The sequence below is a fragment of the Alligator sinensis genome, unplaced genomic scaffold (genome assembly GCF_000455745.1).
Source record: "Alligator sinensis unplaced genomic scaffold, ASM45574v1 scaffold685_2, whole genome shotgun sequence".
In the NCBI taxonomy this organism is placed as follows: Eukaryota; Metazoa; Chordata; order Crocodylia; family Alligatoridae; genus Alligator; species Alligator sinensis.
The window spans coordinates 380,041-405,118 of NW_005842314.1; the positions used below are offsets into that span (position 1 = coordinate 380,041).

The following is a 25,078-nucleotide window of genomic DNA, read 5'->3' on the forward strand; positions in this document are numbered from 1 at the left end:
AGCCACCCTGCCGCCAAGTTAACCACAACCCAACTTAGCCCGCTTATTCTGCCACAACAACCTTAGGATTCCAGTTTAGTTTTATAGATCATAGTTTAGTTTTTCTAGACCATAGTTTTATAACTCCCTTCACTTGGCCTAGCAAGACCAGGAACACTGCTTGAATTGCTTGAAATCCTGAAACTCCTACATCGTAGAACTGATGCTGCTTGTCATGATTCATACACTCACCCCCCAGTCTTCATGAGTCACTGATTAGCCTTGCTGACTCACTGAGCTATCACAGGTCCTACACTTTCCCATGAGGCAGAGCATTGTTGGAATTCACATAATCTCCCGTGTTTCCATCTCAGCAATATTCATTACACGTATGCAGGGAGTTGCACCTTGTACCCCATGCAGCTTTGTATCCCATTCGAATCCTGGGCTCAGCCTGACAGTCAACAGATGCAACTCAGAGCAAGCTGCTCTTGGCCTCTGTGGCAGCCTTTGTCCTCTGCCACTTCTGCTATCATCCCTGTGCAGCAAAGCCTTTGGCACCGGTGCTTTGTATCTCTTCAGTGCTGCCTATACTGTGTCCAAGCCAATGAGGAAATTCCTGTTGTTTAGTCCAGATCATGCCTTAGCAGAGCTTTGCAGAGGCAAATATACATTGTCCACATTAATCCTATAAATAGCAGTGATGAACTGGAATAGAATCATAGAAAATTAGGGTTGGAAGAGACCTCAGGAGGTCAACTAGTCCAACCCCTGCTCAAAGCTGGACCAGCCCCAACTAGATCATACCAGCCAAGGCTTTGTCTAGCCAGATCTTAAAATCCTCTAAGGATGGAGACTCCACAGCCTCTCTGGGTAGCCTGTTTTAGTGCTTTACAACCCTCCTTGTGAGAAAGTTTTTCCTAATATCTAATCTAGACTTCCTTTGATGCAACTTGAGATCACTGCTCCTTGTTCTGTCATCTGCCACCACTGAGAACAGTCCAGCTCCATCCTCTTTGGAACCCTGCAGGTATTTGAAGGCAGTATTTGAAGGCCCCCCTCAGTCTTCTCTTCTCCAGACTAAATAAGCCTGGTTTCCTCAGCCTGTCCTCAGAAGTCATGTGTCCCAGGCCCCTAACCATTTTCATGGCCCTCTGTTGCATGCTTTCCAATTTACAGCAAAAGCTTTGTTATCTGGCACCCATGGGGAATGCGGGGTACCAGATAACCAAATATGCTAGTTCCCTGAAGCATGAACAGTTGTTTTTGCCTGTTTGTGCTGCCACCCCTCCCGTCGTGTCAGTGTGCCGGGGAACAGGGAAGGGCTGCTTTGCCCTGGGCTGTGGGGGCTCAGCAAAACCAGAAGTGCCATGGTGGGCACTTCTGATTTCACTTTTGTCGCGTCGACTGGCATGCCAGTTAATAGAGCATGCCGGTTTGTAAGGTACCGGATAACGCGGCTTATGCTGTACCTACATCCTTTCTGTAGTGGGGGGCCCAAAACTGGACACAGTACTCCAGATGTGGCCTCACTAGTGCTGAATAGACAGAAATCATCACTTCCCTCAATCTGCAGGCAATGCTCCTACTAATGCAGCTCAGGATGCTGTTAGCTTTCTTGGTAACAAGGGCACGCTGTTGTTAGCTTACTGTCCATGATAACCCCAAGGTCCTTTTCTACAGAGCTGCTGCTTAACCAGTCAGCCCCCAGCCTGTAGCGGTGCATGGGATTGTTCCATCCTAAGTGCAAGACTAAGTGCAATGACCCCATCCTCCCTAGATGCAAGCTCTGAGGAACTTCCCATTGGGGTGCAGTTGGCTGTGACATCTCTCCCGAGCCAGAAAAAGCCTCTGAACTCTGGGGGCATTTCAGATATCGATATAAACTCTGGCTCCGGCCTGTCTCTAGCAAAGGGAGTCCAGCTTTTGTTAATATGCCCAGTGATCTGGGGTATCGCTATTTCTCAGACACAAAGGCCTGATTTTAGTGCCTACATCACCAATAAAAGTGAATGGGCTGTGGATCCGCAGCCCTTCAGCATACCAGGTGACTCCGTTTCCATTTTCAAAACAATGATATTAGTAACTTAGCAGATATTGCACCATTTAGGCTGATAACAATAGGATGGCCCAAGCCAATAGGAGATGAAACAGGTCCACAACGACATCTGTGGTGTTCTCAGTTTCCTCTCTCCTGATATGATGCTATGAGAAGGCCACCTGTAGTAAAACAACAGGAAGGATCTCAGGGCACAGAAGAAGAGTGGCATTTTTCCTTAAAGTGACTCTTTCCTAGTGAAAGAAAGCAGTTTGCATTCATGCAAATTCCTTTCTGAGCACTCCTCGATGGCCAGTTCCTTTTGACTGATCTCTTCCACTCTGTGGGTGCATCTACACAATACATTTGCTGCAGGGCTGCCTAATTAGCTCCACAGTAAAGTCTCAGCATCTACACATGCAGCCCTATTATACCTCAGTAAACTAACCCTGCCTTGTGTTTACAAGTACTAACCTATGGCAGCGTTCTTTAGTGCACAGCAACTCAAGTGTAGACACTGATGCGGCTAGCTGGGACATGTGGGTGCTTCAGTGCGGGGGCTGCCTTTGAGGGCAGCACACTGAGCCAGGTTAGCGCAGCACTGGGCTGGCAGGCTGACCCCCGCAGGCCTCTGCCAGCCAGGGCTGCTCTGATCCAGCTCAACATGCTACAGTTGGAGTTTATTGGTTCACATTAATTGCACATGTAGCTGCACTCTGTATCTTCCCATCACAGCCTGATCACCTTGTCATTGAAATACTCTCCTCAGCAGCACATCATAGTTTGGTACTGTACCACTGAGTTGCAGCAGCCAGCCAGTAGGACCACTTCTCTTTAGTTTAATCCTTCCTGTCTCCTCTAGTCAATCCTTAGTTAATCCTTAGGCACAATTGATAATATTGTGCTTTCTGAAAGATCCTTAGAGGCCAGATCAGCTTGGTCTAACCTGAAATGTACCCAGAAGAGATGCAGCAGCATCCTTGTGCCTACTAAGTGTGCCTCATCTCTCAGCTGTTTCTTGGGCCTCCACAGAACCTCTGCTTTCACTCTGCTATACTACACTGGTGCTGACATGTCTTCCTCACTAGCATAGGAGCATAGCAGAGGAGTATAGCAGAGGAGTCCCCATCACAGGGATTCCTCTGTTTATACTGAACCACGGCTTTCCACGGGCAGTGCTTGCCAATTGCTGCTTCCTCCCATGCACATGCTTGAGTGCGCACTCAAAACTTTTCTGCATATGCTCATATACATATAAAGGCTCTGCCTAATCAAGTCTGTTTGTGGGCAGGTTTAGTAAAGAGTAAATGGACTTAGATATCAAAGTAACTTCCCAACCAGGTCACTGAGGAAGCATGTTGTGGGGGTCCCTGGTGTCAATGCTTGTAAACAAGATAAGTTTACAAAGCATTTGCCAATCCATCTGCGCAGTCTGCACACAAGAGCTGCATTAAGCAGGGTGTCCTGGCAAGAGGTCCAAAGCATGGCATAGATATTTAATTCTGCACACTGGCATTTCTCCCATCTTCCCAAGCTCCTCTAGGACTTGAACCCCTGCTTCTTTCCACTTTTGTTAGCAATGCTGATAAGATGCATCCTTATGAAGACTTGGTGTGTCAGCAGAGAGTTTTCAACTCTTTACCCTAGACAGCCAAGAAAACAGACGCCGGTTTTATCAAGGCAAATTGGTCAGACACTTTCCCTCATCCCTTCTGTATTCATCAGCACAAACAGGTTGGGCTTTATTCTGGATCCTGGTCATTTGCAGTGAAAGGTAGAGTGAATGAACAATTTGCTTGGAGTGATTTGTGAACAGGTCTAGTGCCAAGGATCTGTCAAACACATTCAGTGCATTTCACCCTGCACAGAGAATGAAGGAAAGATATAATATGTTGTATGAAATATAAATATACCCTTGTGTATATATGGATGTACATGTACAGAGTGCCTGACAATATAGAAGGTCCTGCACAAATATATCACAGTGCAGTTAAAGACTATTAAATTGCAACCTTGTTTTTGGCATTTCTTAATGTATGTGTTTGGGTTTGCATCATAACAATCTTATAATGCAGGAGGAATTGGGTCTTGTTTATGATGTACCTTAAAAAGATATACTGCTGAGATGAGGTCACCTCACTAGTGCCAGCCTCCGTCCTCCTATTGTGAGTGGGGGCTTTCATCACCACATGCCCAGGAAGGGCACAGAAAGCAGTCATGAATATACAACAATCCTCATGCCCCCCCCCCCCCAAAAAAGTCCATATCAAAATAGTAGGTACACAATCAAATATCAAAGCACAAATTCAAGAGTCCTAGTCCTCTCCTGGGAGACAGCTCAATCCGAAGTGTCCTTTAGGTACAGCCAGATGTCTTTGATAGTTCACCATACTTGATCAAATAAACCTATTGATCCTTAGCATGAAAGTTCAATACAGGCTATCAGTGCTGTGAGAACAGTACAATAAAACCCTCAGTCTTTTTGATCTCTGCTGAAGCATTTCATCTTGACATTTGTTAAATGTATCAGTAGATTGCTTAAAATGAGAATGAGGTTTTAAAAGCTTACTGGAAAAGGAAAGCTCACATTAAAAATTCAGCTTTTACATTGGTAACTTTTTACGCTGGGTACTTTTCATTAACTGCACTGCACAGCCAGGTATTATTATCCAATTCCATTTTAAGCAAGATGGTGAAACCTAAATGGATTTCTAAATATATATGCTTGGTCTCATTCTTACAAGTGGCATTTAACAGATTTTATCAGCTTTTCCACCTTTGCGGTTAATCATTCCTTACTAACATGCCTTATGACCCAGATCCTGTGATGGGACCACATGGGGAAACAGGAGCTTATGCTAGAGAATACTAAAGCACAACTGGGGTCCAACTGGAAGTGCTTGTTGGCAAACAGAAGGAGGGAAGGAATGAAAAGAACAGTTTCAATAATCTGATACATGAATGAGGTCAGGCTAGATTTTGATCTCAGTAATACAGTGGAAATCCAGAGTAAGCAGTCAATGCACTGGCTTTGTTAATGCTATTGGGCATGTGCTTTTTTGTAAAAGACATCAAAAACTTGTTTCATGTACAGAACACTTTCTCCCCGCCCACATACCGTGTAGCATGCTTAAATACATTCTCTCTGCTCTATAAAAGCATCTATCTATAGTGCCAGTTATTCAAATAGTAACAGATTGATTTTTAAAAACCAAAAACATTAAGTGCCAACCTCTCAAGTTGCAAAATCTCACTTTAAAAAAATGGAACCCACCGAACACTTTTAATACTCCCAGTACTCTATGAAGCCTGTGGTCAAGGCCGAGCATAAGCCCATAGGAAAAATAATAGATTTTGCAGACACCTAGTAGTGTCACAATTCCCATCATTAGCACACTGTAGAGTCCAGAAGCCACCTCTGTATGAGCCTCTGATAAGGAGGTTGGAACTAGGAGGGGATTCCATTTCAAGGCCCTTTACAGATAACCTCTCTCTCCAGGCATCACAAAGACCTGTGGGAGTATTCAGGGGATGAATCCCCAAGCCATGAAGAGCAGAAAGGAGAAAGACTGCAACAGTGATTCATAACATGGCTTGTCCCTTAACTTGGCATGACATTTTTGGTTGACATGGGCATTAGGCAGAAGAGACTCTCAAACCCTTGGCCACCTGGCACCTTAGCCTTGCTCTCAGAGTACTGATGTTGTCCCTAATGTGCAGCATACATTCTTTCTTAGCTGGACACGCTCAGCATGCTCATTAACTGATTTAGTGAGTTGTCTTTGGAAACAAACTAAATGTAAACATCCTAATGGCTCTGCATCACTTCCAGATAGTTTTTAAATTCCAGGAAGACTAATCTTGCAGCACACAACATTGAACTTCTAGATGTGCCCCCACTGCTAGAAGACAAGAAAGAAAAGTTACTTACCAACTTCAAGAGAAAGTGTTTCTTTTTCCCTTTTTCCCTTGCGATCAGCATCCTAGAAGCCCTCCTGCAGGACATAAACAGAGAGATCAGCCAGAGTGACTGAAAACAGCAGCGCTCAGGGGAGAAGGCCGAGAATCAAGAGAGAAGAAAGACTTTTTTTCTTCCCTTTAAACTAAATTTATAACTCTGTGCAGGGAAGAACAATAAAAAAAATTGCTTTACAGACCAGAAAGCAGGGAATAGGGAGACCTGGGGGAGAAAGAAAGGACAAAAGAGATAGTGGGGAGGGTTAGGGTCTTTACTATTATGAAAGAAATGGTCAGTGAATTTGGTTCTTAAGAAAACTTGGGACCATGGATGAAATTCCAAGCATGAGAAAAGACCCCAAAGCCTCTCTAAAGCCCCAGTACCTTGAGCAGTGTATGTGGTCAATGTGGTTCCTCTGCAAGAGGCAGAACTGAAACCTGGCAGAATTGGATATATCCATGCACAGGGCTAATGGATGATCCCCAAACTGATTCTACATATTGAGATCATACCTGCACTGTGCACCCATTTAACAAGATCCTAAGTGCAGGGTGACCCCACCACATGATGCTCAGGTTGAGAATTTCTGCTGTAAGACGTCTTCAAAACATGAAGCGAAAAAGGCCCAAAGGCAGGAGTGAGAGCAGAAATGTTCCAATGTCACAGCTACAGCAGGAAGTATGAGTGGAAACAGCAGAAAGGGAGCAAAAGGGCTTTGAAAGACCGACTGCCTCTCTTTTCCAACGCCCTGAATCAGCCAGAATGCAAGGAGAGGTCACAGGTCATCTGCCTGCATCCTAACTGTACTAGAAAAGGTGGGGGGAAGAGCTCCTCTCATTGAATGAGAAGATGGAGGCCAGGAGTAATTTCCAGGGTATACGCAGCCAGTGCACTGCACTTTTCTAGAAATGAGGCATCTCAGAAGCAGCAAACACATCTCAGAGGCAAACACGCTGCGCCAGGCAAAACATCCGAGTGCACTTCAAAGGAAGCCTTAAGGGCAAGGCATTGCAATAATCTAGCCTAGAGGTAACAAGGTCTGCACAGCTGGAAAGAAATTTCACAGGAGACTCAAGTGAAGCAAAATCAAATAAACCCTCCAGATGGTTTCAGGACTTCTCCCTCTTATGTTCCAGCACTTCAGCACAACAGAGAAGACAAAACTCATCAAGGTCCCCTAAAGGCTGCTTTGAGATCCGTATTTGAGCACAAGCCTTCCTGTTCAATCCAAGTCAGAATGAAGCACCATGGCTTAAGCAGGACATTGAACTTTCAGCAATGGACTGATCTGGCCCCACTGTGAGTGTAGAAAGGACAAGCCCCATTGGAGCAAAATTGGTAAGAGTAAATAAAAAGCCTTGGAAAAGTTCGGTGGGACTCTGTGAGGTCTGTAATGATTGTTGCTGTGTATATTACAGGAGTGCCTGGAGAGTGCAAAAGCAAGCAGGTCCCCATGGATCTAGGCATTATAAACCATCTTGGATGAGACAGTCCCAGCTCTAAGTAACTTCAGATCTAAACAGGAAAAGTACAGAAAGAAAACCAATGCATGGAAGAAAACAGCTTGCCTGAAGTCGACAGGCAGGCCAGAGGCAGAACAAGGAATGCGGCCCAGCTCTCCTGACCACTCTCCACAGCCCAGCCCATTGGGCCACCATGCCGCTAATGAAGCTTGGTGAAAGGATAAGCTGATTTGAAATAACTAATTGTGTCAAATTAGCTGTGTTTTTCCAGAGCCTTAACCCCTTTCCATTGTTGCTTGGTTAGCTTTTAAAACGCTTAGTTAGAGATGATACTGTAAATCTCCACTTGGCAGCATTACTAATCTGTTTGTTATTTTCCAGCCACAGTACATCCCTGATCTGAAGCCTGGCAACACTAACATGCTTAATTGTATTATTTCCCGGGGGGAGCGCATGTGGGGTGGGGACCATTCTAGCCATTGTGAAAGCTGCAGCATTTACTGTAGAGAGCACATGACAAGGCCTAATGAGCTGTATTTTAAAGGGCCACTTTTTTGTCACACAGAAATGTCTTCTCTGAAAACGATTATTTTAGTAATGCCACCAAGAAGCAATGTCTTAGACTTCCCTGAGAAATGTGCAAGATGATTACCTCACCGGAGAATAAACCCATCATTTGACAGCACTGTGCAAAGGCGTAATGCAGCTCTCTATTATTTGGATGTAGACACTGGTGGACGGGCAGAAAAATGCAACAAAATATCAGCTCTTAGAATTGGCCCTTTGTACTTCCCTTTTTTACCCCTTGCCGGTACCCATCTGCATTTAAATAATGATACCGTTACTGTTGTCCCTGGCATGTACCAAGCAGGAGAGTGGGCAGCACTCAACTCCTTGGGCTACAAAGAGTGGAGAGAAACTCAAATGCAGAGATGCAGCCTCACTAAGGAGCCTGACCCATAGGCTAGGGACAGAGATTCAAAAAGCCTGAGCCTGAATTGATTTAATCTTTGCAGGTTAGTCTAACCTGGCTAGGCTGAACTGGACAGACATTCTCTCTGGACTGAGGAAATTCAGGCACATGCCTGCAGTGGCTCAGGCTAGAAGCTGGGGGTGGGGGGGCGCTACAGCAGCCCTCCCGTCCCTTCTACAGGGAGTTGAGCTGAGGAGGGCACGGCCAGACCCCAGCAGGACTCCCTCATTAGGGATGTCCACCTACACAGTCCCAGGGTTTTCCCAGCTGGCTACTGAAGGGACAGGAGCGTTTCCAAGAGGGGTGTGCAGTGCATGCATCTGTTGTTGATGCAGAGCTTTTCAATCTTCCTCCCTGCTTTGTCATACTGCCTGCAGCAAACTGACAGGTGAGCAAGCCAGCAGGGCGGGTAGAGGGGAAGAGGTGGCTGATAACAGTCTTTATCACCTTATTAGCAAATCAATAGACTCTCTCCACATTACTTCAAACTTCTTAAATAGCTTACCAGCTGACCTGTTGATTAGCTCCAGAAGCCCTAAGTGGCCACTGTTCTCTCGGACTATCCCAGTGAAATTGAAGACAGAGACACACACAGACACCTCTTGGCATTAGCTAGCATACCACATGCTGGCTATAGTCCCTGCTGTGGCAGAGAGGAGGAAGGGATCCATGCCTAACCTGCAAGGGGGGAGAGGGGGGCATGGGGAAGCCAGCAGACCCTGCTGTGCCTGCAAGTCTGTGCCAAGCTTCAGCCAGGGAGCAGAGGGGACGGGCCAGCCCTGCTGTGGAGCAGAGAGCCTCGCCCAGCCCAGAGAGCATGCCGGGGGACTCCAATTTAACTTAAACCAGCAAGGGGTCTGGGACAGACATTGCGTTAACTGGTTTGACCCAAATCAGTTAAGTCTGATACTACATTCAACCAGGTTTATCTCAAACCGATTTCAGTCATTTTCAAACTGGTTTATGTGCACTGAACATCTGTTGTTACAGGTTTAAACCAGTTTCTGATCACTTAAACCGGTTTATGTGTAGTGTTTGTCCCTAGCCATAGTGACAACTCCCAGGACACACAGCAGTCATATATCTCAAGTTAAAGTTTTCTGGCCAAAAACAAAAACAGCAGCAATTTCCAAGCAAAGCAGACCATTTTTGCAAAGCTGTATCTTACTTGCTAAACCCAGTCTTCCACTGAAAAATAGCTGATAGAAAGTTTTTGACGCTTGCTGAGACCTGGCACTAAGGTTTTGCTATTCAAGCCCCTCATTCAGGTGTCCAGTACAGACTCTATGTACACTATGACACCAGGTAAGATTGCCGTTTCATGTGATGTAAAGCTGGAATAACTCACCTGAAGGCAATGGGGTTAAACTAGGGAAACAAATGAGGATTAAATCAGTTTCTTTTGGTGAGAAGAGCATGCATCTAGAGGCAGAATTTGACTATGTGATCATCTTGGCCCGAAACAAACAAGCTTTATTCTTTTTTTTGGATGGGATCAGTAACAACCGTAAATCATGTTATGGGAAACTCCACTGCTACTCCTCTTTATGGCCAGAAGGAACTGCTGAGCTTCTAGGAAAGATTTTATGATCTATACCTGGGAGGGCTCCCTTGCCTGTTTTATTTCGCTTACGTAAAGTGCTTTCATGCAATGTTTGGGTAATTTTAAAGAACTGCAAACCACAGACCAGTGGTTCTTGGAATTTCCCAAAGAGTAAATAAAAAACCTCTCTTATGAACTCAGCAATTTTGTCAAGCAGTAAGGAGAGTGTCAATAGAGTTATTATTACAAAGCACTGATACGCAGACAGATATATGACACCTTCCATCACAAAGTGCTGCTAACTTGCCTGCAGGTCCTTGTGCAGCGGGATGGAGTTGCATTAAGCCAGCTTCATTTGTTCTGTTTGGGGTGATATTGGAGCATGGCAGTGGAAGCTGACACTGTCTCCCCAGAAGCTCTTGCTTGCTGATTTTTTACTGGAAGTGATATACTGCAAAATGCTGCCCTGTGGGCACCCTCCACCCCACCTGGACCCAGGCAGGAAAACTTCCTCCCCTCTTCCTTTTTTTCTATCGGGAAAAACTTCATTTCAAAATTTCTTGGTGAAATGTTTTGTCCAAATCCATCCTTCCCCAGGAGTTTTGATGACTCCCTCACCATTTTTTGTAATGACAATTTTTTTTTAACCATGCTAGCCAGATCATCTCCCTCCAAAATCAATGGGTGTTGGAGTGCTACATATCTCACTGAATTGTGCCAAATGCCATTGTTGAAGTTGGCCTGATGACAGGAGCATTCTAGATGACATTAAAATATGACCCCATTTCTTAGCTAATATGTTCATGAAGAAGAAATTTTAATGCTTAGGAACAAGCTACAGAGAGAAATAGCTTCAGTCATTATCTACAACAGCCCCTGTAAACATTACAAGAGTCAGCACTGCAACATGCAGCTGCACATTACCGAGTAACAAGCTGAGTGAATGAGGTCAGGCCACAGAAAGGTATCTGCATTTATCATGTGTAGGTTAGTGGTGAACAGTTATCATTTGCACCTGTTACGCAGGATGGCATTTGGCTCTGTGCTGAAGAAAGGCTAGAGCTTATTACACAAGACTTGACATTGCAGTCCAGCAGCAGAGTGATGGAGCTGCCTTTCTGCTCCTGGGAGATGAGATCCTTCTGATCTGACACTGCAGTGGCTACATCCGCTTTCAACAAGCTAAAAATAACAGAGGGAACATTTTGGTGGCTTTGTCTGAAAACAATGGAGAGAAAAATCCGATTGCTGTGCTAGGTATTTCCTCTCTGTCCTTACAAACTCTCGGAGCTCACTTTTTCCTTACCAATGGGACATACTGCAGACCCTCCTGATCTTTTTCTGAATGGTCAATTAACAAAACAAAACAGGTACAAAGGGAACTATACAACTACTGTAAATATCCATCTGTGCCTCAGCATATGTAGCACAGAACAAGGGCATGCTACTTATGTATTCCAAACTGATGCTGAACAAAATGCAAATCTGCTTCGTGGTTTGTGGTGTAATGCCTGCTCCCACATGCAAGATTATTGCCAAACCAGGGTCAAACTAATGCAATGGAAGAGGTTACACATTTATGTAATAGAAGGAATCAAGGGAGGTGTCTCAGACCAAAAGCCTCAGACCAGTTGCTGGAACAGCAGGTGGCATAGGAGGTCCATGCAATATAGAGGCTTGATCAGAGTCTGTAATTAAATCCAGCAGTATTAGGAAAGAACAACGGTTCCAGAAGTGGGGGAGTAGAGACATTCTCTATCAGAAGTAGCTAGGATCCAACTCTTCTCCCAGTCTTGGAAGAAAGGGCATATCATGATGGGGGCAGAGAATGGAAGGGAGGGGTCCTGGTGGTTCTCTGCTAAATCCATGTTCCAGTGCAGCAACGTCCATGAAAGACACTGTCCTGATGTTGCAGGGCTCTGACACCCCTCCCGCACAGACACTCTTATGCTCAGGCACAGAAGACTCAGTCCGATAGAACCTCAGTATCCACTTTACAAACACGCAAACTGGGAAATTAATACAAATAATAATCCCAGAAGTCAATGGAATTAAACACAAGTAAGAAGAACTTTTGTTTCCCCTGGATAGATCCATATTCGTGGATGCCATGCCAACTTCAGCAGAAGATTAAAAGATGAAACCAGAGAGAGCTTTTATTTTAAAGGACCCTGAAGAGATACTGCAGCACCTCAACACTATAGGTAGTGAGTGCACTGGGATTAATCTAATCTAACTTCAATCTTGTCTTCACTAATAAAAGGCTCACTGCACAATGTACTTTTAAGAAAACCGAAATATAGGGACTGCCACAACTGATCCCCCTATAATTTGTTTGAAAACAAACCAAAACAGTGCAGTGCACATTAATTGTCCCCTGGGCAAGAGGGACTATGAAAAATGAGCTGCAGATGACAGATGCCAATCACAGTTGCCTAATGAACTCAGATGCTACAATATGGTATTACAGTCTGTATAAAACAGAATGAGAGACACCAGTTTCTGAAGGTAGCAGATTGCTGCCCGCCAGTTTAGCTATAGGGATTGGACCGTAAAAACTGCTCTGGGGTTTTAGTATAGAACATCCAAAGACCTTGTAAAAGGCATGCCTCCCTTTAAAACAAGGTACTGGGACAACTGGAAGATAAAACTGATACAACTTAGATAAGGAGTTGAGTTTACAGAATAGCCCAGGCAATCTATGTTGAGTTTACAGAATAGCCCAGGCAATCTACCATTACAGCTGGTCAGCTGAGCAGCTGCACCGACCTTGAAGGGAAAGCAGAGATTTGGGAGATGACCACTGCTGCATGGATAGCAATATAAAGTTTCATAGTTTCTAGGGTCAGAAGGGACCTGGGCAGATCATCTAGTCCGCCCCCCTGCCATGGCAGGAAAGAGTACTGGGGGGCAAATGACCCCAGCAAGATGGTCATCTAACCTCCTCTTAAAAACCCCCAGGGTGGGAGCCTGCACCACCTCACTTGGAAGCTGGTTCCAGACCCTAGCCACCCTGACCGTGAAGTAGCGCCTCCTGATGTCCAACTTAACCCTTCCCTCCGCCAGCTTGTGACCGTTATTCCTGGTCACTCCTGGCGGCGCCCGGGGGAACAGGGACTCCCCCAGGGTCTGTTGATCCCCCCTGACTAGTTTATAGCAGGCCACAAGATCCCCCCTCAGCCTTCTCTTCTGGAGGCTGAACAGGTTCAGGTCCCGTAACCTTTCCTTATAGGACCTGCCCTGCTGTCCCTTGATCATGCGAGTGCACAATATGCACAATAGAAACTAGTACCCTAAGGATTGAGCTTGATCAGTGGCCACTCTCCTTCTGAAATCTGTGGGAAAGCAGAACGTGGGTAGCTCTGAAGGCAAACAATTCCTGGCAAGGGAAAGTGGAGGGGGATTATAAGGCTGTGCGAAACTTCAGGTGCTGATTCAATTCGGAGGAGATTCAGCCCAATTCGGTGGCCAAATCTCCAAATCCGAATAGAATCAGGGGACCAATAAAAAGGTCCGAATCAATTCAAAGCTCTCCAGATCTTAGGAAAAGGTTTGGAGAGCTTCAATGATTCAGGCAGTCCACAGGCTCTGTAACATCGTCTAGCAGATACAGCCCCAAGGCTGGACTGGTTCCTGCACTAGCCAGCAGGTAGAACAGATGCATTGGCAATAGGCTAGGGCATAGCCTACCGAGCGTGTTCTGTTTACATGTGCATGCTTATGCATCCACAGTGCAAAGGAAGCTGAATCACTACTTTTGCATCAGTGCCAGAAACTCCACTTACACAGCTAGAATACTGCCATCCAAGACACTTGTACACATGGCAGTGGTTTAATCTTCTATTCCCCCTAAATTGAAATGGTGGGTTTTTAACTGAAACCCACCATTTCAATGTAGGGGTTTTATTTTTCTGTCATGGTATGGTGAGGGGCCTTATCCTTTTTTTTTTTTTTCCCAGTAGAGCCTGCCCGTGGGCCGGGGGTGAGCTGCTAGTGGACTGAGCAGCCCCTGAGCTGCAGGGGCGTGGGGCAGTCTTTCCCTCCGTGACAGCGGTGCCTCCCAGGGAAGAGCTGGATCAGGCTGAGTGCTAACCTCTGAGCTGGGTCAACACCCGACTGACTAGCAGCCTGCTTCAGTGGTCCTAGGGGGTGCTGCCACCATGGAGAAAAGAACTGGGGTCCTTCTGCAGCTTGAGGGCTGCTCAACCCACTGGCTGTGGGTAGGCTCCACCAAAAAAAAAAAAAAAAAAAGGATCAGGCCCTTCACTGCTTCTGCTTTAAGCAGGCACCTGCCAAAGGCAGAAGTGGCAAGGGGCCTGATCCTTTTTTCCTGCAGAGCCTGCCCACCTCTCTAATGGCTGGTGGGAGAAGCTGAATGCATTGTTGCACACTAAGCTACATCAGGACATAGTTTAGTTTGTAACAATGCAAACTCATCTAAAACCCCCCAAATTCACATTCATGTAATGTGTGACACTATTAAGCCTCACAAAGCGACATTTTTGTTGTGTGTTCATTGTGACATCGTCACGTGTACAAGCGACCCTAGATGCACATAGGGATGTATAAGTGTACTGGTAGTGCTGCTGAGATGAAGGTGCCTGTTGAGGTCCCCCTTGGAGCTCTCTTTCTAAAGGCAGCAGACAAACACAAGGATAAGGAGATGCTGCTGCTCTTGGTGGAAAACTTTTTTCCTTAATTTCCATTTGTAACCACGAGAGCCTACTCCCCAAAGGTCTGACACCTAAGAGCTTATTGAAGGAGAAAATTCAGTCCCTCCAAGATGCTGGCTTTTTTGTGATGTATAAAAGGAATGTTATGTCTCATCTGGAAAAGTCTAAAAAGATCAGAGATGCTGTGATAACAGGGGGAGGAAAAAAATTCTGCATGCAATCTGGATTTTTCTTTTAGGTGAACTTCTTCTAAAGAAAGAATAGAGAAATCCAATCTATATTGCTTGGTAAAGAAAGAAAAAACAAACAGAAGTGCTATGATATTTAACAGATGATGAATAAACCAATGGATAAAAAGAAAAAGAAAAGCACTGAATAATAGCTACAAACTTGAATTAGTATGCTGTCCAGATTCCAATTTGGATAATTACATTCTGTCTACCTGACAATATTTGGCATGCTCAATTGCAGTACGCTGTTTTATGATAATTTCTGTTGTTGTAAAGCAGCTGATAGAAGAATGACTTTCGAGGATAAGGGACATGTATCTTTACATCTAAGGTTGAGATGGGGCTTCAATGCTGGCTCTCTGTACCAGAGTGAATTAATCTCTAGTAGTGTTTATAAGGCTCCCAGCCTCACAGGGTACGAATGCCTCAAAATCTCTCAGATGCTTTCCTTACAACACATCTGTGAGTTAAGGCAGCAAGCACAGAGGGATTTAAGGCCTCAATTCTACAAACATTACGCACATGTGCAACTCCATATTTTTTTTCCAGTTGTGTCCTAAAAGCCCATCATTAAAATGAAATAATCTCTCAAGAAGAACTATTTCAGTCTAAGAAGTTTTGGTAGTTTGTGCATATTGATCTATTGACCTACAAGGTAGCATAGAGTTATAAATTATATTTACACTGTTTAATTGGTGCCATTAACAAAGTAAACAGTCTCCTTCATTTGGCTGCAGGATAAAAATATAAAGAGACCATAGCATATATGCAGTCGCATGATTTATCCAAGATGACAACAGATTCTCAAAGCTGGGTCTTTATATTAGGGCTGTGTATTTGGATTCCTCAGAAACACCAACGTCTCCTCCAAATCATTACTAAAGATGTTAGATAAGATGTTATTTATGGTATTTTAGCTGGCTTTCTGTCCACATCGCAGCATTCCTCTCCAAGCTAATCCGAATGCATTTTCCAATTAACATTTAACAAGAGACAGTATCAAGGACTTTGCTGAAATACAAATATATCACATTTACCACACTGTTTGGTAATTCTTTCAAAAATGAGGTTTGTCTGATGATAATTATCCTTTATTTATCCACTGCTGTTTATTGCTCATAGACTCATTATCCTGGATGTTCAGTAATTTTTTGCCCTTGTTTTACATATAAAAACCCCATAATTTCCAGATGGTATAAGTCTGCTAATTTCACACGGAGCTACACCATTCTCCTCTGGCTGAGAATCTGGCCCTGGGGTTACAGAAAGATTTATAGGCTGGTCATGGCCATAATTATTTTTCTTTCCCATTTCGGAAATCACTCCTCATATAAGCATAAAGGCAAAGAAACATAGCAAAAGAGAATAATCTTGCATCGCTACTATTATAGACATTACTGAGAGAACAACTTACTCTGTTTTCATTACAGATGCAGAAATTAAGTCTCAGAGAGGTAGCCACTGAAATTTCCAGAGGGATCAAAGGTAGTTAACACCTAACTTCCACTGAGCCTTGCAATGAAGCTGCTGTCTTAAGTTGTTTTCCATTATCCTATCACACTGGAGACAAAAATCCTGTTTTCCTCTTCTCTACCCCCAAGTTTATATTCTTTTACCACTGGCTCCCCACAGCTGTGTCATCAGCTTTGCAACATTGTTCAGCTTCATGAAAAGTACTGCCCAAGGAGGACTCTATAAAGAGCCCTGGCATCAAGAATAAGTGTACTTCCTTGGAAATGGATCCCGGTCCAAAAATCTTCAAGAGGAAATCAATGCGATTCATCAGAGCTAATGGATATATACCAGTTGCCCCATCTGAGGACTGAATCCTAGTTGAGAAGTCAAGTCAGTTGTGCCAGTGTGGGAAGATCCACTTTTCCAAAGCATTCAGTGTTACCAAAGGAGTCTAAGTACAGCAATGTGCCACTCAGCACCAAAATGTTGCACTTACCATGACATGAAAAAGCCAAGTGTGTAGATGATGCATAAGTTGTCGGTCAATCAGCTGCTGTTGCCCTAAAGGGGTTAGGAATGACCTGCTGTTCTGCCCAATCTTGCACAATTTCCTGTAATAGCAAAGGTGAGAATAAAACATATCAGGTTAATCCTACCCCTAAGGGGGAATTTAGAAGTGCCAGTTTAAAGAGATTGTGGGCCCTAATTCTCTACTGCACCCCAGGGAGCCATTTGCCCTGGTTCAAGGGAGACATCAAATGGATCAGCATTTTCCCACCCACTTTGCCAGGAGAGAAAATTCCCATTTAGACACAAAGGGAAACAAAATTCCACACAAAGTATTCAAGTTAAAATCACTGTGAACAGTGAAGAATGTTTCCCTAAAGCAGATGATTGTTATCAAACACATGAAGATATACAATGCTTTTGAAACAATCAACTGGATAATTCCAGCTGAACAAAAAGAAAAGGCAGCGTAGTTTCAAAAATATGGCATGCTTAGCAGAGTTCAATTCTGAAAGGGGCTCCTTTTGTGCTGGTAGAGTGATAAAAAGATGACTGACAGGCAGGAGAGGTTTTTCCAACCTGATGCATTATCAATTTTTAAAAGTGAAATTACTGTCTGAATGCAAGTGACTGACTGGAATACAACAAGAGTCCTTCTTGCACAGCTGAGTTCAAACCCTACCAACAGGGACATTCAGAATAATTCCACTTGCCATTGTCAAATAAGATTTAGCCCCTGGAACTGAGAGATTTCAGAGCCATTTCTTCTCCCAAGATGCATGTGGCATAAAGCATCCCCAAATTTAAAGCAGAAGGCAAGGATGCCTCTGAGACTGCCAGAAAGGCAGGTATTCCCAGGTCTTGAAATATATTCAGACACACATGCTTTCTTCTAACACTGTTTTTGGAAACTGTATGGAGCACTGTATAAGGAGGCTGCAAGAACGGTGATCAGAACAGTGGCTGATACAGCTAGGAGGACTCCAAGATGAACATGAGTCGGCAGTATGACAAAGCCATCAGAAAAGCCAATGGCACTTTATCGTGCATCAGCAGATGCATGACGGATAGATCCAAGGAGGTGATACTTCCCCTCTATCGGGCGCTGGTCAGACCGCAGTTGGAGTACTGCGTGCAATTCTGGGCGCCGCGCTTCAAGAGAGATGCGGATAACCTGGAGAGGGTCCAGAGAAAGGCCACTCGTATGGTTAAGGGCTTGCAGACCAAGTTCTACGAGGAGAGACTAGAGAACCTGGACCTTTTCAGCCTCCGCAAGAGAAGGTTGAGAGGCAACCTTGTGGCTGCCTATAAGTTCATCACGGGGGCACAGAAGGGAATTGGTGAGGTTTTATTCACCAAGGCACCCCCAGGGGTTACAAGAAATAATGGCCACAAGCTAGCAGAGAGCAGATTTAGACTAGACATTAGGAAGAACTTCCTCACAGTTCGAGTGGCCAAGGTCTGGAACGGGCTCCCAAGGGAGGTGGTGCTCTCCCCTACCCTGGGGGTCTTCAAGAGGAGGTTAGATATGCATCTAGCTGGGGTCATCTAGACCCAGCCCTCTTTCCTGCCTATGCAGGGGGTCGGACTCGATGATCTATTGAGGTCCCTTCCGACCCTAACATCTATGAATCTATGAGGAAGACTATACAAGAATATGTTTGTTATGGACCCCAGAAATCATGATCCTGAACATATCCCTCTGACACTCTGTGCCTTAGCTTCTCCTTTACTAAGACATATTAGAGAACTGAGATTTGGGATCCTGCAACATGAGAACCCATTATAAAAGTGTATAATACCATATTCATCAACAATGAACAACATCCCTGATTGCTCAGGATTATTCAAAATCCAGGTTCAAACACTGCAAGCTGAGATCAAAGGATCATATAAAAGTAGGGCTGGAAGGGACTTCAGGAGGTTACCGAGTCCAGCTCCATGATCAAGGCAGAATGATGCCTCTAAACCATCCTAGACAAGGCTGTTCTTAAATTAGCTGCGGCCATTGCACCATACGTTTGTGATTGGACTAGGACTTGCTTGCTCCCCGTGCTTCTCACACTCGTGTATAGATAACTTAGACAACTAGCTAATTGCCCTAATTGGCTCTTTATGTACCTCCAGACTTCTGTCTCTGTCCCCCACTGAACCTAGCTTAAAGTCCTCCTCATAAGGGTAGTGAGTCTCTTCATGAAGAAGATGTTCTTCCCTTTTTTCAGCAGGTGAATCCTATCTTTCCTCAGAAATTCTTCTTAGAGCAGCACCCCTGATTGAAGAAATCTGTTGAAGACATCCTCTATGCAGCCATAGAGTTGCAAAAATCCTTTCCCTCATAAGAATGACAAACATGCAATCCTAAACAGAGTTTTGACGCCCCCCACTCCCCTCCCCTCCCCTCCCCTCCAAAAGGGACTGTTGTCAAAAATTCCATGAAGCTCACTAGCGACTTTGATTTTGCTACTGTGGAAGTGGAAAGCATGCAGATTTTAGGGTTATGGGCAACAATACTAAACCCCAAGACATGTTCCTGGACAGAAGTGGCAACCTGAGTTGTGAACAGGTTAAGGGGATTTTCGAACTAACAGCACTATTTTTTTCTCTCCAGTCTATAATGCCATCATATGATTGTCTTCCACTACTTTTGTCCAGTGTCTAACCCAATTGAGCCCCTATTCTGGATCTGTCCTTCAGAAGTACCAAAGGAAATACTATACATATATATTCTTGCAAATAGGGCTGAATTAACCCTAGAAAGGCTCAGATATCACCTGTTTGACATGAGGATGCTCAGTAGACCTGAGGTGCCAGGTCCAGGCATCCATTTTCAATTTTATGCTTCCACAGTTCACGTGACTTGCGCCCAGCACAAACTGTCAGGCTGGTCAGAGCAGATTATTTTATTTTGCTGTTCTCCTTATTTTGCTTTTCTATTTTTAATTTAAATGCTTTGGATGTTCGTTAGCATGAGGATTCACAGTGTATTTTATAGGCACTTTCAATCCATGTTGCCCAGTACATGTAAAATCCTTGAGCTCAGCACACAGAGCCAAATGCAGCAGACAGGTCTGAATGTCAAAGATGATGAAAGGTGAGAGCTGTTATAAGAAAAGGAGTGTGTGACAGCGGGCCATCCTGGGGCCGAGATCTCATGTTGGTCCGCCCACACGTCTATATGGGGCAGTCTGCTCAGTCTCGCCTACCACAACTTTGCTGGTATAATAAACTGGTGGTAAATGCAGGAGGCTGCTCATTGTATGCCCCGGTGCCAGGGGACACTATCCATAGCTCCATACCTCCCCTACATGACGGCCCATGCCTCAAAGATGGCATCTGAACAAGGTCTTACACTTTGACCTTAACTCAGCCTCTCAGCATCTGAGGACTTACTGGGTATCCTTCTGACCCACTCATGTGGCCTCAACATGCCTGAAGACTTACTGGGGTCATGACTCACCCTAGCTCCTTGGTTGAGCCACACACTTGGCCTCCAGCCCAACTGTGGCCTCAGGCATCTGTGGACTTACCTTGGCCTACCCACCCTCTAACCTGGGGCTTCAACTCATGCCTTCCAACTATTCCCTCTCACTAGGGCCTTCCACTATAACACTGGCGCTCTTACTCATGTGGGGGATGGCCCATGTGCTGTCTCCTCAGCTGCTTTTCAGGCTGTCCCTTCAGTCCCACTTAGCACCTAGATTATGCACAGTCCTTTGGGTCATAAAGATGCCCCCTGCTCTGTGCAGGTCACTGCGGCACTCATGCCCTCTCCCTAGGGCCACACAACTGCCCCCTCACACTGGGGCCTCTGGGGTCTTACAGCTCTGTGGGGCTCAGGTGGCCTCAGCTGTGCCTGGCCCTCTTACCCGCACCATTGTGGGGGCTGGGTTTATTAAGGCCCCCCAACCTGCCTTTCACTGGGGAGGTGAGCTGTCCTGGTATTTGAATGGCACTGCCCAACCACAGGAAGTCCCACCAGGCTTCCGTACCCCAGCAGGGTGAAATTTCAGATCATGCCCAGGACCAGGAGCCTCCAAACCATTCTCATAGCTCCTGCCCTTACCTCCAAGATGTTGGGAGCAGCAGCTCAGCCAGGTGATTTTGCTCTCTTGGCTGCAAGCAGCAAACTGCTGCCTCTGTCTGACTTGCCTAAGTTTGAAAATGGCCGCCTTAATCAGGCACCTGCTGGCTGCCTGCTCCAGCCCTTAAAGTGGCAGGCACCAAAGATGCACTGCCACAGAGTGCTTTCAGCTCCTGGAAGCTAGAAGGAAAATGTGGTGAGATACCTTTTGGAGAGAATGGAGGAGATGTGGCAAACATCTCAGTCATCACCAATGGGTTTTTTGAATGCATACTGCAGCCTTACAAATTTGCCTGGTTTCTTTCTTGCTTTTTGGTACCCAGGTAACATACAATACAAATTGCTTTCCTTTGTTGAAACATCGTATTCTGGGGAAAAGGTGGTCTGCCTCAGGGTTAATGCAGAAGACCAAAAAACAGCCTGTCAGCTGAGTACTGATTCCTGGTTCCACCAGTCTCTACTGGCCAGTGTCCTTACCTGTGTCTTCCTCAGTTTATTCTTTTCTGATAGTCTGCTTTCATAAGTAGGGAGATGGAACCATAGCATTGCAAAGAACTTCTTCTATGAATATGCTGCATCCCTTGTGCATAGATCACCAACCTTTCAAACCTGAGGACTTGACATACAGAGAATAAAAGTATTAACTGTTCATTTAACCTTGATGTTACACCACTAAAATTGGCCGAGGCTTTGGCATCTACTTCAATGACCATAAGATGGAGGTATAACTGGGGACATAATTCTTTCTGCCTTATTCACTGGAGTTTTGTAGCCACAAAAGGTACTCAGCCCGCTGGCCCAGATCCAGCAAAGCACTTATATACAACACTTAACTTGGGTAAAATTGACAACTTAGTCATGTGTTTAAATGCTTCACGGGACTGGGGTCAGTACGCTCAGCATCTTGCAGGACTTATCCAGATGGACGGAGCTCATCCTGTGATAGGTCTGTCTACCCAGTTCAGTCCTATTTGGAGGGCTCAAATGCTTACTGCAGGACTAACACTGCTGGTATGAATGAGGCTGTTGTAGGACCAAGATGCTTACACAGGTTGGAGACAGAGGCTGAATCTGGCCATAAATGAATAATAGAAGCTAAACCTCTCTCCACTCTCCAAAAAACTTTCTGATTAGTCCAATTTCATATCAATGAATTTTTTAAAATGCCAGGTCTGTATAACACCTGCTGGAGTCCTGAAATATGAACAAAATTAAACACAAAAAGTTATGAGGCGAGACAAAAAAAATCAAGGCTTAAATAAACGTCTAATAACCTTTAATATCTGCAGTAATAGGATTTGGTGCAGTAATTTATAATTTTTATACAAGCAACAGCTAAGATTTATGTTGGTAGTTATCATATGCCATAATTATAGGTTTTCAGGAGCTGCCTGGCTAGAGGGACAGTGTCTGTTTGTACAAAAGATAATTATGAGCCAACAAATGTAATTTTTTCCCATGTGAGGCAGACACAATAGATAAACACACACCCCATCTTCAGGCTTGTTCCACATCACTGACACTGAAATGTCCCAATTTTCATGCAGGAGAGTACATTTTCATCCACTGCACAAATATGGGTGAGTTTTATCTTGGTACATATATGGCTCCTAGCATCAAAATATCTGAGCACCTCCCATTCTTTAATGTATCAGTCCTCATAAACCCCCTGTGAGGCACAGAGCTACACAGACACTCAGGGCATTTACAGATGTGCTCCGGGAGTGGGGAGGCGCTTTAATTATAGCGGCTCTGAGAGCCACACTAATTAAAGCACCTGGAGTGTCACATGTATCAGCGTGCCCATGGTGAAAAATGGTGGCAGGGGTGCTTTAACTAAAGCTTATTGAATGTGCTTTGGTTAAAGCACCCCTGCTGCCATTTTTCAGTGCAGGGGCACTGATACACGTAACACTGGAGTCTTTGCAGAGCAGTACTTACCATGCTCCAGCAGGCTCTAATTGCATCAGAGCAGACTCACTGCTTGTCTATAGGTACCCTCAGAGCCAAGTCCAGAAAAAGAGTGAGAGAGCCACCTAAAGTCAACATACTCAGTTTGTAGCTCCCTGGAACTAGTCAGTCAGAAAACTCTGAAGACAGGGGCTGATATATTTTAATCTGGCACCTCATTCAGAACAACTGCCGGGACCCCCAGCCTGTGACATACTATGTTTCTTCCATTGCATGAGCATGGTCTGCACTTTCCTTTAGCAATCCAGCAATAGCAGAGCTCCTGTTGCACAAGACCAAGAAGTCAAGAACTGAGGTTTTATTCCTAAGGAGACTCAAATCTGTATTGCTCACCAAAACTGGAAAATGCCTCTGTTGCCAACCTGCAGATTGATTTAGAGCAGGAGCCACTCTCCATCCTCTTATATTTTCTGTATTGCCTTGTCAGAAAGAATTCAAGATTCACTGGGCCAGAGAGAGAATCACTGAGGAGCCTGGTTCTGCAGCATAGTGGCCAGAGCACTCGCCTAGGAGATGAGACAGTTGATTTCTACTTCAAAGCCAAAACAGGAGGCAAAACAGAAAGAAGTTTAGTGTATTCTTTTACCCCTTGTGCTTCTACAAGACAGAGGATGAGTGGCTCAGTATGATAACTGTTGCTCAACAAGGGAGCAAGCTCTGGTTTCTAGCCTAGCCCTTGTTCCCAATGGTGCAAGAATTTACCCGCTGCACCGCTTGCCACTCATTTTATCCAACAACTATTAACTGCAATAGATCCATGCGTAAGCTACTGAGCACACACAGTCTAGGCATACACATACATGTCCATAGCTGCAACTTAGTCAGACCATTTCACTTACAGACTGACAAAGAAGAAAGAGAATTATTTAATCTTTGGGAATGAGACCAGGTTCTGGGGGCAGGAGGGAAGCTTTCTGAGGGCTTGGTCCCACAAAGTACAGACCATTCCCATAGGCTAGGGACAGAAATTATACATCAATTATACATCAAAATTATACATCAACTGGTATAAGTGATTGGAAACTGGCTCAAATCTGTAACACAACAGAAGTTCAGAGCACATGAACTGCTTTCAAAATGGTCGAAACAAGTTTAAGATAATCCTGGCTGGATGTAGTATCAGACTTAACTGATTTAGGTTAAATGGGTTTATTGAACTTCTGTCCCAGATCCCCTCCAGACTCAAGTTAACTCTCAGTCCCCCAGCATCCCAAGAAGTTTTGCACCATCCCCACAGACCTTCCCCCCACTGGGTGGGCAGGTTTGGCCTATACTGTCTGCTTCAGCCCAGCAGGGAAGCATGGTCTAGCACCCCCAACTACTGGCCTGAGTCACTACAGGCATGTGGCTGCATTTCTGGAATCAAACGTGAATGCCTGTTCATTTGCTTATTGGTTCATTCTACACAGCTTAGACTAACCTGTGAAGATTGAATCGATTCAGCCTCCAGCTTTTTGACAGTCTGTACTTAGCCACAAAGTGAAATGAAGTGGATGTACCCAGTATCTCGCACATTGAAGATCTGAGCCACTGTTTTTCTGCTCAGGCTAGTCAGTCCATCTGGGTACTTCCTAGATACAAGCCTCCTCTCTAGTATCTGAGAACTTCTCGTGATGATGTGCCACTTCTTTGGTGTGTCAGAGACTTGTAAGATGGCACTGGGTCCTAGACAAATATCAGTGACAAATAATATTTTTCACGGCCCTCTACAGCAGACTCTTGGGTACTGCAGTTGATCCCTATCATTTCTCTTTCAGGATCCAAACCATCATCTTTAAGTCAATGGGAGTTTTGCTATTAACTGCCATTGAGGCTGGATCAGGCTTTTAGTTTGGAGCTCTGCTGGCTATTACCTGCTAAAAGAAAAGCCTTCAAATGCCTCTCTCACAGCTGCACAATTAATTTATTTTCCTGTAGGCTTTCAGAGTCTATTGGATTTTACTTTTTTTTCCCTCTGCTGACTCTTCAACCCTTTCTCGAAAGTGTTACTTAGAAGTTAACAGGCAGAAAGAAAATTAATGAGATGAACACAAACGGACTCCAAATGGTTTCTACATTCAGAGCAAACTTCATCCTGTACAGGGTAGCCTACTTCCTGTAGTCAAAATCAATTATTGGTAACACAAAAAGAAAAAATAACAGAGGCTTTGGAACAAACAATTTCCTGCTGTTTTTCTTTTTTTATGTCAAAATATTTATTCTCTTTC

General features: G+C 44.7%; 1 long non-coding RNA gene across 1 annotated transcript in view; it reads right to left on the minus strand.

Moving 5' to 3' along the window:
• Positions 1 to 2,149: 2,149 nt before the first annotated feature.
• Positions 2,150 to 25,078, minus strand: part of LOC106722449 — a 150,958-nt gene continuing 128,029 nt past the window's right edge. Inside the window, exons 3-6 of the long non-coding RNA XR_003095176.1 lie at positions 21,378 to 21,516; positions 16,809 to 16,923; positions 5,949 to 6,012; positions 2,150 to 2,199 (exon numbers count right to left, since the gene is read on the minus strand). This is a non-coding gene — a long non-coding RNA (uncharacterized LOC106722449). The remainder of the gene's footprint in view (positions 2,200 to 5,948; positions 6,013 to 16,808; positions 16,924 to 21,377; positions 21,517 to 25,078) is intronic.